We start from the raw sequence: 19,065 nt of genomic DNA, 5'->3' as shown, positions 1-19,065 counted from the left end.
ATCCCTGGAAACCAGAGAAAAGCAAGCTGAGACCTTTACTTGGCCCCTCAAGCTGTGGTAGCGTCCTTGTTGGAGTTTTCAAGTTGGCCGAGCCCAGTTCAAAATTATCCCCTTAATCCTCAAGTCCTTACCTGGTTTCAGAAAGAGAGTCGTGCTTTTCTCCTTCTGTACACTCTTCTGTGCATCTGAGGCAGGGCTGGGGACGGCAGTGCCAGCCATCTGAAGCAAGTCTTCCTGCTCTCAAACTTGGGAGCTAAGAACAGCCGGCGATGTGCTGTAGGGAGAGGGACTTCCCACACCTATGCTCTTTGCTCGATGTCATCCTTTTCCACACGGGTCTCCCTCGGAGGGCTGAAGGTGTGCAGGCACACGGAAGGCAGGGGGCTGGGCACTGCCCCTCAGGACACCGGGATCTCTCTTCTTGTGTATTAGATCCTGCCCCAAATTCCTCTATGCACTCTTCACCATTTGGACCTGCATATAATACATCTGGAGGCAGTCACTCCCTTTAATGGTCGGGCAGGGGAAAGGCATAGGTGTCACAGAAGATAAAAAGAAGAATCATTTCTGCAATTACAGTGTTTTTGACCAGGCTACCTCCAGCAGAGGACAGCATGGGAGTCCTGTAGTCAGGTTAGGTGAGAAGGAAAAAATGGGGGACAAATTAAAGTTTATATTTACTTACACACACACACACACACACACACACACACACACACACACAGATAGTGAATATTTACAAACTATTAGACACCATGCTAAAGGCTCCCACACGCAGACTCCAGCTTTGGTGCAAGCCTGCTATTGGCAGGGAAGAAAAATGTTTCCTTGTTTTGTTCTAACCTTCTTTACTCCCAGACATCACTGCTAGGACACTCACCAGAAGCACAGAGCCTTGCTGGCCAGACATTGCTTCAGACTAAGTTGAAAATAGCAGGGTTCCCTCAAAAGAGCAGCCATTGCCCCTGGAACTCTTATTCGGACTCCATTCTACCCCCTCCCAACACTTTCAACTCCCACCTGGCAGTTATTTTTGCCTCTTGACAGTTAACCTCTCAGTCTTTCCTGCTTCCAGCAAGCGCCCCTGGCTCCCACAGCTTCACTCACTCCTCAGGCCACTGTCTGTCTTCTCCTGTTCTTCTTACTCTAGTACAACCCTTTCCCCAGTAGAGTGACCCCCTCACTCAAGACATTATTTTCCCTTGGAAAAAAACAGCCTCACAATCTTGATATGATCTAAAAGCAGAACAAAATCAAATCTACCTACCTACTTATCTATAATTTATTTCCCATGATGCATAATTTTGGCTTTCATCCTAATGGCTCCCACTAAGGAGAATTTCTATTGATACATGTGTTTGCATCAGTCCAGTCTTTTATAAGTTGAAGGGAAATTCGAGTCTCACTTCAGGTAGTAGCTTTCTGGGCTGCATTTCCCCCTTCCTAAGCGTTAGATGACATCTCATTCTATCCTCCACTTTACAGATCATCCCCGGTGAGAAAGGAACTAACAAAAAAGGCAGTAGCCATCGCTCAGGTAGACGGCCAATGCATGGCACAGCTACTGCATGAAAATTGTGGTGGACTTGAGGCTCTGACAGAGCAGCCATTTGGTTATTTGTGGGTTCTGTTTCCTTAGGCATAGTCGATCCCCCCGGAAGGAAAATGATAACCTCAGCCTTTCTCCAATAAGTGACTTGGGTCTTCTGTACACTCTTCCTTCTCATAGAAAGCTTGTCTCATTCAGCCTAATCTCTGTCCAAGAGACGATATGCAAAAGCTCACCTCCATACCAGCAGGCAGCTTCTCTAATAACCTCAGCTTGCAGACGCTTCTCCTTTCAAACGTGTTTCACTGAAGCTGGCTTTTGAAGGCAGGGATCCTCTAGATTATTTGTTCATGGTGCTCAAGCATTTGGCCGAACACAGTCCTCTTGTAAATCTCTAAGACACCATGGATGTACAACCTCTAATATTTCTTTACTCTGGATGACTGTTGGTGTTGGAAGATTGCCCAGGGTTCTGGAGCTTTCTTTACCTCATCAGTTACTCCCTAGGATTCTGCAATCCCAGGTTAAGTTTACAGAGACCAACTGCCACTCAACAATAATTTAGTTTTCTCAAAGGAAACGCTCTCACTCACCTACTTTATATCACATGCTTAACTCCATCTCTATTCAGACACGCATGAATATTTGGCTAACGGAAAAAATTATCCTCCTCAGAAACACCCTACACCATTGTGTCCTCCTGATGGGCCCTTCAGGGAACACCTTTTCAATCATTAAGACAGCTTCCTCAGTTACCAGATTTAGATGAGTGGTGTAATTTTCACATGTAACTACAGTAATGTAAGAACTTCTTTTAAATTATGCAAATATTATACAGAAAACTTAAAAGACTATCATCTTCACAATTCTATTATGTATATATTTCTTCCTGTCTTTATCTTTAAAAGGAGATATTTATGCAGTTTTTAAGTAGCATATGTGAAATTTTTAAGCCTTCATTTCTTTATTGTTATGTTTTCATGAATCATAATGTTCTAAATTTCAACTAATTTGAATAAAAATATATTCATATGAAAAATATTTTTTCATTTAACATGCTTTTTTCTCTCTCACTATATTCTTTAGCTCAATTCTTAGAAGTTGGATCATGCAATGAGAGTTTGAACATTTTACTAACCCTTAAAGATACATTATTATTTTTTCTACAACCAGAATATAGGTATGACAATGTACTTTGTGTAGTACAGTGAAGAGAAAAGTTAATGAGGATCCCAAAGCAAGACTGATAAAAATTATTCCTTATATTCCCAGTCTAAGGTTCAAAAACCCTCTGAAGCATGGCAGGTGGCTATTTAACCAAATTCTTCCTTGAACTGTCTACAGGCCAATTCCCTTTCTTCCTTTATTTTCCAAAGTCAACAGTTCTCAGACTTGCATCTAAATGATGGCTTAGAAATAAATCATTTTCTCTCCTCTTTTCCTACCTTTGATCTAAAGAAGATAGCAAAACTTGAAAAACAACTTTTCAAAAATAAAGCTACCTTGTCTTATGGAAACCACTGGGCAACTTTACAACTTTATTGTATAAAATACTTGAAAATAATCAAACATACTTTTAAAGTAAGTATATAGTATTTTTCAGTATATACATATACATATACATATATATGTATACTCATATATAGATTTATTGTTTACCACGTATGAAGATTCAGACATACGTAGGCAGCGTCCGACGTGACGTCACAGCAAGCCAACTTTCTTGATGTTTTAGAACGAAGGACTCTGATCTCCAGAGGGAATCAGTCAAATCAAGCTTGGCTCAATAGCAAAGTCTCTGCCACAAGATAAAGTTAATTTTAATAAAGCCATCTTTCTCACATTTATCTCTTTCTCCAACTTCTCCTCAACCTCTTAGCCTCCTAAACCTATCAGACAATCCCGTTTGCATTTTAGGAACGACAGTCTTCAAGAAAACCCTGAACAAAGCTTTCACAAGGGCTGTTTCACTTAAGCTTTATGAGTCACAAGTACATCGGAAGCAATGCTTTGGTTTCTTAGAAACTAACAAACTGAAGATTTAGAAGGAGAAATAGGAAAAAAAGATAGAGAAGGAGAAAAGTAGACTTTCTTGTTTCCCAAGTAAAAACTGAGTGATGTAAAATAGTGGCACAGGGAGGGGGGAAGGTTCTAGGATGGGGTTCGGCATTTTGAACTTGTCACTGATGCCACGGGAGGGAACACCCCAGGAACTGGGAGAGGTGGGCCTTGAAAGCTGTCTGCGATCACACGTCCAAACTGGAATCAGACTCTTTATTACAAGTAATAAGAAAAACACGAAGGAGACTTCTGGAACGGAATAAACTACAGGAACTTCTGAACAAACAAAATACATTAGCTTTGAGTTTAGCAGTTACATATGATTGATTACACTTTGCCTCTTTAAAATGTTTCTTAATTGTCTTTTTTTTAATATATTTAAGATATGGATGTAAAGGCAATTAAATGGCTCTGAAGTCTCTATTAACTGTCAGGGATCATGAACTCATCTGGCTGGTGGGAGACTCATCCTTTCACTATCACTCTATGATCACTGAGGATATAATATGCAGAGGAAAGGAGTTTAGCTGAAATAAAATGAAAATGAATATATATATGTATGGTGTACAGCACAAGATCCCAGATAGAGATACATTGTCATCGACTGAACTTCAAGTAAAAAAAAAAAAAAAAAGAAAGTATGATAATGTAGATAAAAATACACTTATGACAATATGAGAGAATCTGTGATCCTGCTATACAACAGGAATTTTTTTCAAATTTTTAAAAGAATTTTTATTGAGATAAAGTTGATTTGTAATATTATAAAATTTCGGTGTACAGCACAGTGATATGCAATTTCTAAAGGTTATATTCCATTTATAGTTGTTATAAAATATTGGCTATATTCCCTATGTTGTACAATATATCATTGTATCTTTTTTTTTAAATTGAAATATAGCTGATTTACAGTGTTGTATTAGTTTTTGGTGTACAGCATACTGATGCAGTTATACATACATTATATATATATTCCTTTTCATATTCTTTTTCATTAGAGGTTATTACAAGGTATTGAATATAGTTCCCTGTGCTAAGAGTAGGGCCTTGTTTATCTATTTTGTATACAGTAGTTTATGTCTCCTAATCCCAAACTCCTAATTTACCTACATCCCCCTTTCCCTGTTGGTAACCATAAGCTTGTTTTCTATGTCTGTGAGTCTATTTCTGTTTTGTAAGTTCATTTGTATTATTTTTTTAGATTCCACATATAAGTGATATCATATGATATTTGTCTTCCTATGTCTGATTTACTTCACTTGGAATGATAATCTCTAGGTCCATCCATGTTGGTACAAATGACATTACTGAATTCTTTTTTATGGCTGAGTAATATTCCACTGTATATATACAGTAGGGAATTTTGATCATACTATTCCAATAATCCCAACTGCATACAACTATGAATACCATCTCTACAAGTAAGAAAGGGCTATTTTAAAAAGTCTCTTATAAGGGGAAGGGATGAAATATTCAGCTTGTAGCTGGATAAAGAACAGAAAGACTAGCTATCAGGCCTCATTAGTGAGAGGACATAATCAATTTTCCTTAAGCAGGCCTTCCTGCATGCCGGGGCTTAGATTATATGCAAAGATACATATCAGGCTTTCTTTTTTAATGCTTGGACTAGATAGGCTTCTAACTTTTCAGAAGTGCTGACACAGATTTGAATTGTCTCTAACTCTAAATGGTAAGAGTTCAAACTTCTAAGAGTGAACTATCTGGAAGTCCAGGATTTTTAAGTATATTCTGAACTGTTATCAGAGAGGATAAATTTCCTCCTTTCTGAATGCTCAAGAAGGGACTGTATAAATTTGTAGTGGAAATACATAAGGAATTCATGTATGAAAGATGTGGTTACATGTAGATCAATCAGTGACTCTGTGAGTATTAGTGGCTATTCATGTCCTATTTGGCTTTCTTTAGTTTGAATTCAAACTATCAAACTGAACATTTTTAAAGAGTATCTCAGCTTTAGCACTAAAATATCAGGTGCATCTTAGATCTGATGAGAATGATACATATATGCCACATTATGAAAAATATATATGTGTTTATGTATGTGTGCATATATACATAGTAGAACAGAGGGGAAATACTATTGGTCATTTTAATTAAAGCTCATTTTATTTTAGATGGCTTTAAGTGTTGAAATCAAAAATCCCTGTTACTACACTATCTGATCCTTTGGCGTACATAATTATTCTTTTTGCCTGATTCCATAATACTTAGCAAAGTGCCAGATAGATAACTAGATATACTATATATAATACATATAAAATCTCTAAATAGACTAATAAATAAAACATACTACCATATGTATTGAAAATTTGTGTGCTTAATTTCATATGTTAAGTTATCTTTAGTTATGCATGATTTCTTACTGTTGAAGAATAATTTAAAAACTTTTCCCTACTTTTGGATAGCTCCACTGTCTTGGTTTTCTCTCAAAAAAAATTAAGAATTAATTGTGTCAATACTTATTAAATAGCCATAATTTGTAATTGATACAGATTATTCTTTTCCTCAATATTATTCAATACTATTTCATTTAACAAGCTGTAAAGTGAGGCTCAGAAAATCCAAGACTAAGACAGAATCCTCTTTTTCCATTTTCAGAATATTAAAATTAATATGTATGTTAACAATTATACTGAAAACAGCAATGCATGGTATTATTTAACACAGATATGATATAAAAAGTGTTATATGCCTTGAAACAGAAGAGAAATAATTCTTCTTCTTGGAGAATGGACAGTGTGTAACTATATACTAGAAAATGAAGAGATTCTTGAAAAGATACTTAAAGAATCTGTAATTTACTTGCTAAGTGATGAGCAGGCTATGAAAATTTTAGAAGAGGGTGGGAAGGGATAAACTGGGAGTTCAAGATTTGCAAATATTAACTACTACATGTAAAACAGATAAACAACAAGTTTCTTCTGTATAGCACCGGGAACTACATTCAATACCTTGTAGTAACCTATAATGAAAAATATGAAAATGAATATATGTATGTATATGTATGACTGAAGCATTATGCTGTACACCGAAAGTTGATGCATTATAAACTGGCTATACTTCAATAAAAATAATAATAATAATAATAAAGGACAATTTTAGAGCACAAGAGAAATGTGGAACCTAAAACAGGTTGATGTAAAGGTACTTGACAATTGAGGTAAAAATAAAAAGCTTGGTGGAAAGGGATCAGATGAAAATCCTCTGCAGCAATAATTCCTGTACAAGTTGATTAGTGCCTGAACTCGGATCATGAGTTAGGGTAGTGAAAGAAAGTGGCATGATGAAGAAATCAGTAAGACTTGGGAGCTATTTGATTTCTTAAGAAAGGAGTGAATATACCATTTGGTCTTAGAGGCAGAAATTTCATTTTAGACCTATTAATTTTCAACCAGATGGAAATTCTTTTCAGAATTAGGAACTGTATCAATTCCCTATTGCTGCATAACAAATTACCACAGACTTAGTGTTTTAAAATACCACATTTATTACCTTGTATTTCTGAAAGTGGGAAATCCAAAATCATCCTCACTGAGCAAAGTCAAGGTCTTGGCAATGCTTGGGTCCTTTGGGAGACTCTGAGAAGAGAATCTGTTTCTGTAACGTTTTCAGCTTCTAGAAGTCATCTTGAGCATCCCCTGGCTCATGGTCCCTGCTTTGTGTCACTCTACCTATTGCTTCTGTTCCATCTACTACTCCCACTCACTCTGATCCTTCTGCGTCCCTCTTACTAAGAACCCTTGTGATGACAATGGGCCCAACTGAATAACCCAGGATACTCTCCTCATCTCAAGATCCTTAATTTAATCACACCTGCAAAGTCCCTTATGCCCTAACAGTTAACATATCTTAAGGTTCTGATTAGAACATGGACATCCCTGATGTCATCCTGTCATACCTCATGAGTGTGGTATTTGGGAGAGGGGAAGGGTTTGAGACAAAGATTCAACAGTCATTAACTTGGTCTGAGAGTTGATACTCTACATGCAAATAAAATCTCTAGAATAAAAGGCTAAAGAAAAAAGAACGGGGGAAAGGGGCTTTGGAATGTTGACATAGTAGGAAGTAAGAAACCACCCAGTGAACTGGAAAACCGCATCTGAAAGCTTAGAACCATGTCGAAGACTACTTCAAATGGAGAGCAGTACAGTGAGTACTGAGCTAAGAGAGGATGTGTCTCAGTTTCTGCGAGTTATCAAAAACATTGTCCAGTTAGCTGGACTCCTGATGGGCTGTGAGGTAGTCAAGGAGTATCGTCTTCCTTAATCTTTGCATATTCTTTCAGCAAAACACCAGTCATGATTTCATGCCAAAACCAATTTTAAAGTCTTATTTAGTATTTCTTTCTTTACTTATCAACATGGCAATTCATCAGCAAATGTGTAAATCTGCTCCGATAGTGCTATGAGCCATGAGGGTTATTAGCTTGGGGAAACCAGATGGAGGAAAGCATTTCTCTCCCAGAGCTGCAGGGAACGCTGGAATCAAGAAACCATGTAGGCAGGAGCGAAAAGGAAGCTAGGTCCATGCCGGAGGAGATCTAAGAAGGCCATCAATACCAATGAAACATCCCCAAGGAGAGAGAAAAAATTGGATTTGGAAAAGGTGGTCAGAGAGCACAGGAAGTAAGTAGGGAGCACCAAGTCTAGAGTAACGTCTCTCAAACCTGGTCTCACATTAGAATAACCTGGAGAGCTTTCAGAAGCAGCCAATGCTTAGGCTCCACCCAGAAATAATTAAATTAGAATATCTGTAGGTGAGGCACAGAGGGCACAATTTAAAAACCTCCCCAGGTGATTTTAAGTTGCAGCTAGGGTGGCGAATCACTGAGCTAGAACAAGCACAGAATTTTCACTGGCAATTATCTGGAAAAGGGGGGGCACCATTTTATGCCTGATGACTTCTTGGCTGATGTGCCAGCAGTAAAAATCTGAGACCACTGGACACATTTCAGAGTATCAGGCAAGGTGCTAGCTTCAACTTTAATGCTCATGTTCACAAAGCTACAGATATTTTCTGCTCTCAAAGTTAATTGACCTTTATTATTTATGAGAAGAAAATTGCTCTACTTAATGAATTAAAAAGAACATAATTTTACATATAACCCTGAATATAATTGATCCTAATTCTTACCATTAAGTCTTCTGTCCTCTTGTATCACTTTTTTTCAATTATAAAATATCTAATATAAGAGCCATAAAAGAAATGCAATGAAATCCTCTATAGCCACAATAATTTTAAGAATTAAAAACATTTCTAACACAGGTGAAGATTCCTGTGTACCATGCCTCAATCTCTTTCTTGAAATACTAAAATTGTAATCACTAGCCTGTATTTAGTGTTTATCACTCCCATATGTTTTATTTTTTTTTACCCACTCAACATGTTTATTTTAAAATCCATTGCTTTTAGTATACACAACTCAAGCTTATTCACTGTTTAAACAGTCCACTGTGTAGTTATATCATGATCATTATTAATTCTCCCACTGATGTGTTTAGGTTGTTTCCAGTTGTATTTTTTTAAAACCGGCTTAATAAAATATAATACACATATCATAACATCTATCTCTCAAAAGTTTACAACTCAGAGCTTTTTAGTTTATTCATAGAGTTACAAAAACCACACAACTATATAATTTTAGAGCATTTCATCACCCAAACCACATTCATTACAAGTCACTTCAGTTGCTTTCATGCCTAGCTGCCTGACAACCACTAATCTAGATTCTGTTTCTTTGAACTTGCCCATTCTGCACATTTCATATAAATGAAATCCTACAAACGTGGTCTTTACTGACTGGCTTCTTTCAATTAGCATAATGTTTTCAAGATTCACCCATGTTTTAGCATGTGCCAGGAACTTTATTCTTTTTTATTGCCAAGTAAAATTCCACTGTGCAGCTATGCCACATTCAGTTTATAGACATTTGACTTGTTTCCACCTTTTGACCATTATGAATAATGTTGCTGTGAGCATTCATGAATTTTTGTGGGGCATATGCTCTCAGTCATCTTAGGTTTATACCTAGGAGTGGAACTGCTGAATCATTTGGTAGCTCTATGCTTAATATTGTGAGGAGCAGTAAAATTGTTTTCCAAAGGATTTCACTTATAAACACCATCAGCAATGTATGTGTGGTTACTCAATTTTCTCAGCATCCTCAACATTGGTCATGATCTTTTTCTTAGCCATCCAACAGGGTTTAAAGTGGTACCTCATGTTTGCTTTGACTTCCATTTCCCTAATGATTACTGATCTTGAGTAATTTTTCATGTGCCGAGTGGCCATTTGTGAGCCATCTTTAGAGAAATGCCTATTCAAATATTGTGCCTACTTTTTAATGGCTTGTCATTTTAGATAAAAGAAGCCACACAGTGGAACCAGAATATACAGGTGACCCTTGAACAACTGTATAGGTCCACTTATACACAGAGTTTTTTCAGTCAAAATACTACTACAATAATACACGATCAGCTGTTGGTTGAGTCTGTGGATGCAGAAACCCAGATTCAGAGAGCTGAATATGAAGTCATACTCTGACTTCATTGTTTAAGGGTCAACCGTACATCCTGCAAAGGACTCATATTCATAATGTGTAAAAACTTCTTCCCAACCAATACAAATGCAAATGCTTCAATAGAGAAACAGAGCTAACTAGAGCTATTTAGCTGATAGCTGAATAGAGAAAAAAATGCTAACTACTATGACAGATACTTCATAAATGTGAAAACCCAAATGGTTAATGAAGCTAAGAAAAAATAATCAAAAGACTTTACTCATAAGGGAAATAAAAATTAATTCACAATGAGATACCAAAACACGGTGAGCTATTGATACACATCCGCCAGAGTGGCTAACGTAAAAAGATACAAAATACCTCCTGTTTCTGATAATGAAATTTGAACTTTCACGTGCTGCTGAAACTTGTTGGACATATTTTCAAAATTGAAAAGTGACTTTTGATCTAAGCATTCCACTCCAAGTAAATAAATGCCCAATAGAAATGAGTGTATTTCCTAAGAAAGTATTCATAGTCAGACTATTACTGTTACCAAGTCCAAACTTGTTCTGCTTGCCACATGACAGGCCAATAAATCAGGAGATGATGCATTGGGGCAAGGAATAATGACCTTATTCAGAAAGTGGGCAGACTGAGAAGATGGCAGACTGATGTCCCAGAGAACCATCTTCCCCAAGTCAGAATTCAGGCTCCTTTTATACGAAAAAGGGGAGGGGTTGTGGTTGGTTGTTGCAAACCTCTTGAAGTCAGAAACCTTTGTTCTTACAGATGTCCACCTGGGTCAGGTCGTGATGTTTCTGTAAACCTCTAACAAGACAAGTGTTATTCTCTATTTTGCAACTTTTCATCTTTATATGAATGGGAAAGTGTTATACCCTTAAAGGTCAGCGCCTTGAGAACGGGCTACCCTGTACTTCAGGCAGGAGGCAACATTGCTTTACAAAAGGCGCAGAACCAGCATGACTAAGCACGGGAGCCAGCACAGCGTTAGAGCTAATGGAACAGATCTAATATGGAGTCAGATGTGTTCTTCCCTATTACATTACTAATATCTAAAAACTGCAGATAATCCAAAAATGCCCATCACCAATAGAATAGATAAATAAAATGTGGTGTATCTGTCCAGTGAAATACTATTCAGAAACTTTAAAAAATGGACTATAACTTCATCCAGTAATATTAACAAATCTCACAAAGGTTCAGAAGAGCCAGACATAAAACAATACATTCTTCATAAACATACATAGTTTAACACAGTTTCAAAAGTCACACCAGTAATTATCTCAAGATCCAGGTGTTGGAGATGTGGCTGTGTTTATAAAACTCCATTGAGCTGGACTTTTATGATTTGTGTACTGTATGTGTGTGTGCATATGCTCATTATATACACATTTATTTTCCTCTGCAAAATATTTGCCCCTCTCTCTTAGTTTTTTTTTAATCTTCCCTCTTCAAACACCTTCTTCTATCCTATTTTAAAATGTAAATTTTCTAAAGACATGATCCTTTCCCTTCTGCTTTTCAGTATTAAAACTGGAGTAACAAATGCCTACTAGGAAATTAATTTGGTAGGGAAGGCATGACCAGATGTGGTCCTAAACAAAGGGCGGTAGCAGGGGATTTTTAAAAGAAAATGATCCTGAGAGAGGAGAAAATCCACTAAAACATGATGAAATCAGTAAGAGATAAAGGAGAAAACTGGATCAAAACAAAGTGTCTTCACTCCAAGATCCCTAATGGGCTCACACAAATTGCACTGAACAAACAATAAATCCGTGCATGGGTGGGTGCCCGTAACTACCCACATTATTCAGCAGTTCTGTCTAGATGGTCAGCATGGAAGGACTTCTCATCATGAGTTCACTCAAGATTCCTGTGCCTGTTTCATAAAATGCACCTGCTGTTAAATGATTACTGACTGGAAAGAATCCTAATGGAGTCGGGGACAGAAAAATCAGCGACCATCAGAAAGTTCCTTTCAGAATATATGTGACTGACTCCAAGCACCAAAATAACGTCTGTGTCTGGTAAAGCTCAGTATGCTATATATAAAGCTCTCGCTAAGTAGATGTGATCACAGAGATTATATATTTAGATACCGGCTATCACAAAACAAGGAGAATGCGCCACTCAGGTGGCTCTCAACAATGGTCTGCATTTTGTCATGCACTTATATATCCATTCTAAAGGACAGGAGGGTAGAATTAAGGCTAACAGATAGTGGAAGACTGCACTGGGGACACATCCCAATCATCTTTTATTGCTAAGCTCTGCTCTGTCTCTGATTTGATTTTCAGGAAAGCCTGCTGGGTAGTCTCAGCGATGCACTTACACGTTTGAAGCAGATGACATTAGTCACACTGCTTAAACCCGCGACGGAAACTCAGAACAGTATTATTTCAAGAGACAACTTCCTTCATATACAAACACAGGCGGGTTCACTGGATGACTTCACCTATCTCCTCATTTTGCTTTTGTTTTGTTAAAGAAGCCATCATCACCAGAATGGCCATGGAGGTTTCACATCCTGCAGAGAATGAAGCAATTATGAAATTCATTTAGGGCTTCTGAAAAGAGTAAACAACAATATATTTACAACACACCAGATGGCAAATGGATATCGTGTTTATTTTATATTTTCATGCTAAAACCTGTGTAATGTGCATTCCACTCATAGAGGTGGTTTTAGGAAAAAAAAGGATGTGCTTGTTTTCAAAGGTTCCTCTGCAATTTCTGAAAAAGTAAGCAGTCCTATTGTTAAGAGTCAGATATATTGAAACAAATGTATGTAAGTTGCCTTATTTGGCAGTAATATACTCAGTAGATATTTTAGCAAAGGCTTCTTTCCTATGCACTTACTGTCCCTTTTAATCTCCGGCTGTGGGTACTGTTTTTTAATAAAAAGGATCGAGAATAAATATGCTTGTAAGGTCATTCTGTGCTCACTCAGTAAAGGGCTCAGTTCGGATCCACTAGAGACATTTTGATATGTCTCTTAGGCTGTCTTCTTAGGCTAAGTGAGATTTTTAAAAACTGTTAAAGAACAGTCTTTCTGGGATAACAGAAAAGCCACATGCAAGAGAATGTAGTTGGACCGCAGCTTCACCCAATGCAAGAAAATTAACTCCAAGTGGATAACAGAGATAAATATACTAGCTAAAGCTATAAAACTATCAAGAAACTAAAAAGGTAACTCATAGAATGAAAGAAAGAATTTTCAAATAAACTGTCTAACAAGGGAATTGTATGCAGAATATATAATCTTACAATCCAATAATAAGAAGACAAATAACTCACTTTAAAAATGATCAACAGATCTGAATAAACATTTCTCCAAAGAATAAATGCCAATGGCCAACAGGCACATGAACTGATGTTCAGCATCATTAAATGTTAGCTGAATTTAAGTTAAAACCACACTGAGGAACCTCTCCACACTCACTAGGATGGTTATAATCAAAAACGTAAATGAGTGTTAGTGAGGAGGAAGAGAAAGTGAAACCGTATGCCCTGTAAAAGGGTACAGCCACTTTAGAAAAAGTTTAGCAGTTTCTCAAAATGTTAAACATAGAAATACAATATGATCCAGCAATTCTACCCCTAGGTATATACTCAAAACATTGAAAATACACATCACACATAGATGGGCACATCAACGTCACAGCAGCATTGTTCAGAATAACTGAAAACTGAAGACACCATAAATACCCAGCAAGTGATGGATCGATAAAATATGGTACAGGCATCAAATAAAATATTACTTGGAAGTTAAAAGAAGAAGGTACTGATCTGTACTACAATATAGATGAACCTCAAAAATAGTGCGCTGAATTAGAGAAGCCAGTCACAACAGAACATCATTCAATTTCTGTTACATGCTCAAATCCAGCAAATTCAGAGAGACATGAAGTGACTTAGTGGTTGCCAGGGGCTGGAGCAATGGGGGAATAGGGGGAGACTGCTCATGGATATGGGGTTGCTTTTTGGGGGTGATGAAAATATTCTGAGATTAGACAGTGGTGTGGTAATGGTGGCACAACTATGTTAATATACTAAAGGCCACCAAAGTGTACATTATAAAAGAATTTTGTGTAATGTGAAATATATCTCAGTAAGGCTATTATTTTTAAAAAAGCAAGTAATCTCTCTGTATAAATAACATGCAGCTGTCAATCTAAAAGAGATAAAAAGAAATGAATATGTATTTGCTTATTCTTAGTGTAGGAATAAACCAAAATTTTAATTTAAAAATAATGGCGACCTATAGCAGAGAAAACCAGGCTTAGGAGTGTATAGATAGAAACCGACACTCTCTAAATATACTTTGTTTGGTAGACTTAATTTCAGAATTTTGTAAATGTTTTACACAGTTATACAACAAAATTGAATTTAAAAAATCAGTCCCTAAATATAGAAAGTAAAATTAAACAAATGAACCTGTGCATTAAATTAGTGGCATAAACACATAGAGAGAGACCATTTCACATCAGCTTAAGAGTTTAAGATACAATAATTTGATAATGCCTCCCTAATGGGGGTATGCTCTAAAGATAAAAAATAATTTAAAGAAAAATCTTCAACACTTTTCAGCAGTTTTTTGTTGGTTGTAGTGTTGGTATTTTTATACTGACGCTGCTATGTGTACTGTCGGGTAAAGTAAATGATTAATTATACTGGGATCACTGAGAACTAGAATTTTTTTTGGTGTGGGAAAAAAAAAAGCCAGATATAAAATTATTGAGATGAAATAAAATCTCTTTAATCCTGAGTGGAAGTACCAATGTGAATAACTCATGGTCTATTTTATCATAAAATAAAATTCTATCACTATTCACCAATTAGGAAATTGTCAAACTTCCGTTGTCAAACTATTTTGAGTCAGTCTCAAACTGTCTGAATTATCTGGGTGAGGAAATAGTTGCCTCGAAACCACATGAGAATTGACACAAACAAAAGGTGATTCATGGTGGCTGCTTCCCCTCTGCAGGTGTCTTCATTTTGAAACATCTTTGAGAATTTTGAGTCCTTAGAATCTACCAGAGAGCTTCTTACTAAGAAATAAGAATGCTTATTCCTATTCACACAGGTTCGGAGCCACATGAAACAGATGCACACTATGAGTTTGATATATTTCAATATCATCGGGGAAAAGAGTTTTGAAGGAAACAATACCGAGGCAGCAGAAGAAATGAGCTCTAACTAGAATCTGGATTTTCTAGACATTTGACTCTGGAAAGTCCTATCATCTCACTGGACCTTCATTTCACCATTAATAAAATGTAAAATCTGAAATAATAGTACCCAAAACATTCTTTGTCTCTGAACTCCATGGTTTTACATAGTTATCCTGATATGTAAAAAGATATCAGCTACTCCTCACCAGAAATCCCTTCTTAACAATGTATAGCAGTGTCAAGTCAATGAGAATGAAATAAAGTTTCACAAATAATGACTAATACATCATCAACATTCCTAATGCGTGGTTAGGTCCCATGATAGTGGTGATAATCAAAACATTGGCTGATATTTCTGCACTTAAGAAAAAATAATAAATGCATCTGTAACTGCAGTTTCTTGTCTATCATATTTATTGGTGAAGCAATTTGTTACATGCAAGAGATATACAGGGCTTTCTCTCGTTGCTAGATTTATAAGATTGTTCACACTTGATAAATTGCTTGTTAAATGGTGCTTACAATTTCCCCGAGAGGACAATAAAAATATATTCAGGTTTATTGGTCAATCATCGGCTTCTCTGACTTATCAGTAGAATGTAATGAAATCTTATGTTCTATCTTACTTTTTGTTCTTGGAAATATTTAATGAGATTTGATCTGTAAATAATCAATTCATAATTATTCACAAATCAGCTTGAATTTGCTACTCTTTCATAAAGCAACAAAATTTATAGTTTGCATAAAAATGTTCTTAAAGTGAGTAGACCTTCGGAAGGCTCTCTGTAAGAGATGACATTTCTATAAGAAATGTCAAAGAATTCTACTCTATTGTTATGTTTAGTTTGACCTAGAATGTATTTGTTTTAAATTTAGAGATAATGTAAACTTTGATTTTTAAATAGAACAATCCTAAGTAAGAAAATACTATATAGCTAGCAACATTATGGCAAAAATGGAACTTGACAATGTATATAAAATTATTCTTTATGCAGAAAAAATAAGCATTCAAAAATTGATCAAGGATATAGCTTTATTTACTGAAGACTCCTCTTAAAATTAGCAGAATTTATTCATATGCAAGTGTTAACTTAGATTCAGTATTTTTTAAGGCTCGAAGTCTGGTTAATTTCTAGCATATGGTATAAACCATTTTATAGTTACTTAATTAAATTTAAGTATAAAAAATCACATGTAAGTGACAGAAATAGGTTCCTTAACTATAAAACAGTGGGAAATTATGAAAAATCTGTACAGAGTTTCATTAATATTTACTTTATTGGGAAGTAATTAGTTTGAAAATACTGAAAATATGTACCTTTTAAATATTAGTAAAGAAAGTACACTAGTGATTTAGTTTAGCACAAGGTTTGAAGAAATTAAATTACTTTGTGTTTCAGTCTCTAAAATGGAGGCTATGAAAATTTCTTGCTTTATTATTATAAAAATGGTTATACTTTTAATATCTAAAATGTAAGTTTACAGAAAATGAGCCATAATCACTATTTCAGTTTAATCCTATGTAAAGGGGGCCTGGCTTCATGGTATCATACATTGTATCTTACTGTAGATAAAGTAATTATTTGCAATTCTCTATTTTGTCGATGTAAGTCCTATCTCTTATAGTTTAATACCTGCAAATGTAAATTTTACTGACATTAACATCAAATGTGCTAGCATTTTATTTTTCAAGGCAGACACACCTTGTCTTGTGACGGGGTGGGGAGTGAAATTTTTCTGGCAATAACATCTCTTTTTCCCTCTGTATCCTTGTATATTCTCAGCCAAAATTATTTTTGATCAGAAGAAAAAGAAGCCAAGGAAGGGGAAGGAGAATAAATAAAAGAGCAGCAGAGATGGAAGAGGAGAAAAGACAACTCTAATCTAATTATTAATGGCAAGAGCAGCCTGCTGTTTACATGCGAAAAACTACGTGTGATAAAGATTATGTGTGTTGCCTCCAATTCAAGATGTAATGTCACTTAATCTTAATGGCAATCCTGTAATATGGGTGTTGATATCCCCATTTTATAGAGAGAAAGATACAGATGAGAGGGTTTTAAATATTTCCCTGCTTTGAAGGAGACATTCATCCATTTTCACAGTATTTTATAAATATTTTGAGGCATCCTATTCCACTGTCACCTTCTACTAGACTGATTATCTGGGGTGGGTATGGGAGGGTATTTAGAATTCAAAAATTATTATGTATAAAAATTACACACACCAAAAAGGACAGCAATAATTTAATAACCTAACACTTTAAATCAGATCATCTTGACAGATACAACCCTTTCTGTCAGATCAACAGCATTCAAATAGGGACGTTGCCTTTTATGACATGTGCTACTTACTATAAAGATGTGACGCTGACAAAAAACTGGTGTGCCAGCTCATTCTAACATGTTTTCATGACTACATCAAACTAAAAGAAATTTGAGAATTTACTTAAATAATCTGAATAAAGTAGGATCACATTTTATTGATGATTAATATGGTGGCTGTTATGTCATGTTGGATTTCCTTACACTTCATTTGAAAAAAGAAGGTTCAGAATGCAAACCTCTTGGGAATTTAGTGTCCATCAATACACCAAATGATGTATTTGAACAATGGATTTATCATTAAAGCTGTGTGTGTAATCTTCGGATGCCTCCCATAAATATATAGCATAAATACGTTAGAGCAGGCAGACAGCGAGATATGAGGTGAGAAAGTGGGGCACAGGCCAAATGGCAGGAAACTATACGTCATGTGAACAATGGGGGTCCTTGAGCAGAGAGAGAAAAGCAGGAACCTTTTGACTGATAAGAGATCACTCATTTTGGGGGTGACAAGTATCCTGGAGGCAGGCAAAGAAAAGTGGGAAAAGGCAGGAACCTCCAGTATCCAAATGTAACCTTTGGCTCATTATGCCCTCATTTCAACAAAATAGCCTTGCAGATTAGAAGTACCCATCACGGACCAACACCATGACCCTTCAGATCCAGACTAAATAAGGACAAAAATCCCTTATCCCCTCAGGAAGGTGGAGCTGGGATGGAAATCAGAGAATAAAACTCCAAACCCCTCTCTCCCCAATGAACATTCTGCCCATTCATTTTTACACCCTATGGAACCGGCCTGCCAAAGAAACTCAGCCCAACCATTGACCTGAGTCTGCCCGCTCTTCCCTTGAGAGCATCCAATCACTTAATAAATCCTCACTTTACTTTCTTGACCTCCATGTCTCATCTCTGAATTCTTTCTGCAACAAGACCAGAACCTAATCACCGTCAACAATTATTTGCTAAAAATATATAGTTTTGGCTCTTCCGCTAAGGAATTTAGGTTGCTAATCTAGTATATACTCTTCCCCAAATAAAATAAATTTATACGCACTGTCAGGAAATCACCATTTCCCACATTATTTATCTTTAAGCAATACTGCGTATGAATGTTTTAACAAACAGACCTGTGACTCCTTCTATTTTTCCAGCTAAAGCAGGAAACCAGGTCATCAGGGATTTGACAATTAAATAAGCAAATTCACCCTGTGCGCTGTTTCCTTTCAGGAGAGGTATGTTTTCCCCCGATGTTTAAAAAGTGTGAGGGTGACATTTTGTAGCCAATGAATCACAGGTGACGATTTGCCCGAGTTCCCCCACAGGCTGTAGCCTGGGTTCTGTTGACCTATGAACAGCCTTAGTCTAAGCCCACAGAAGTGACCAGTAGCGGGGCCCGACGCTGTCAGGGGT

The 19,065-nt window shown here is 36.4% G+C and overlaps 1 long non-coding RNA gene across 6 annotated transcripts in view; it reads right to left on the bottom strand.

The window, feature by feature from the left end:
• Positions 1 to 11,683, bottom strand: part of LOC141577555 (uncharacterized) — a 90,061-nt gene extending 78,378 nt beyond the window's left edge. For 2 of the 6 annotated variants that reach the window (XR_012506801.1, XR_012506800.1), the window contains exons 1-2: positions 3,209 to 6,537; positions 132 to 623 (exon numbers count right to left, since the gene is read on the bottom strand). This is a non-coding gene — a long non-coding RNA (uncharacterized LOC141577555). Of the gene's footprint in view, positions 1 to 131; positions 624 to 3,208; positions 6,538 to 7,123 lie in introns of those variants that run through there. The other 4 variants (XR_012506798.1, XR_012506796.1, XR_012506797.1 and 1 more) reach the window with 4 other exon arrangements.
• Positions 11,684 to 19,065: the final 7,382 nt, after the last annotated feature.

This window comes from Camelus bactrianus, chromosome 4, assembly GCF_048773025.1.
Source record: "Camelus bactrianus isolate YW-2024 breed Bactrian camel chromosome 4, ASM4877302v1, whole genome shotgun sequence".
Taxonomy (NCBI): domain Eukaryota; kingdom Metazoa; phylum Chordata; class Mammalia; order Artiodactyla; family Camelidae; genus Camelus; species Camelus bactrianus.
Note: the sequence above shows the minus strand (reverse complement) of the source record. Positions and strands in the feature narration are given on the sequence as shown.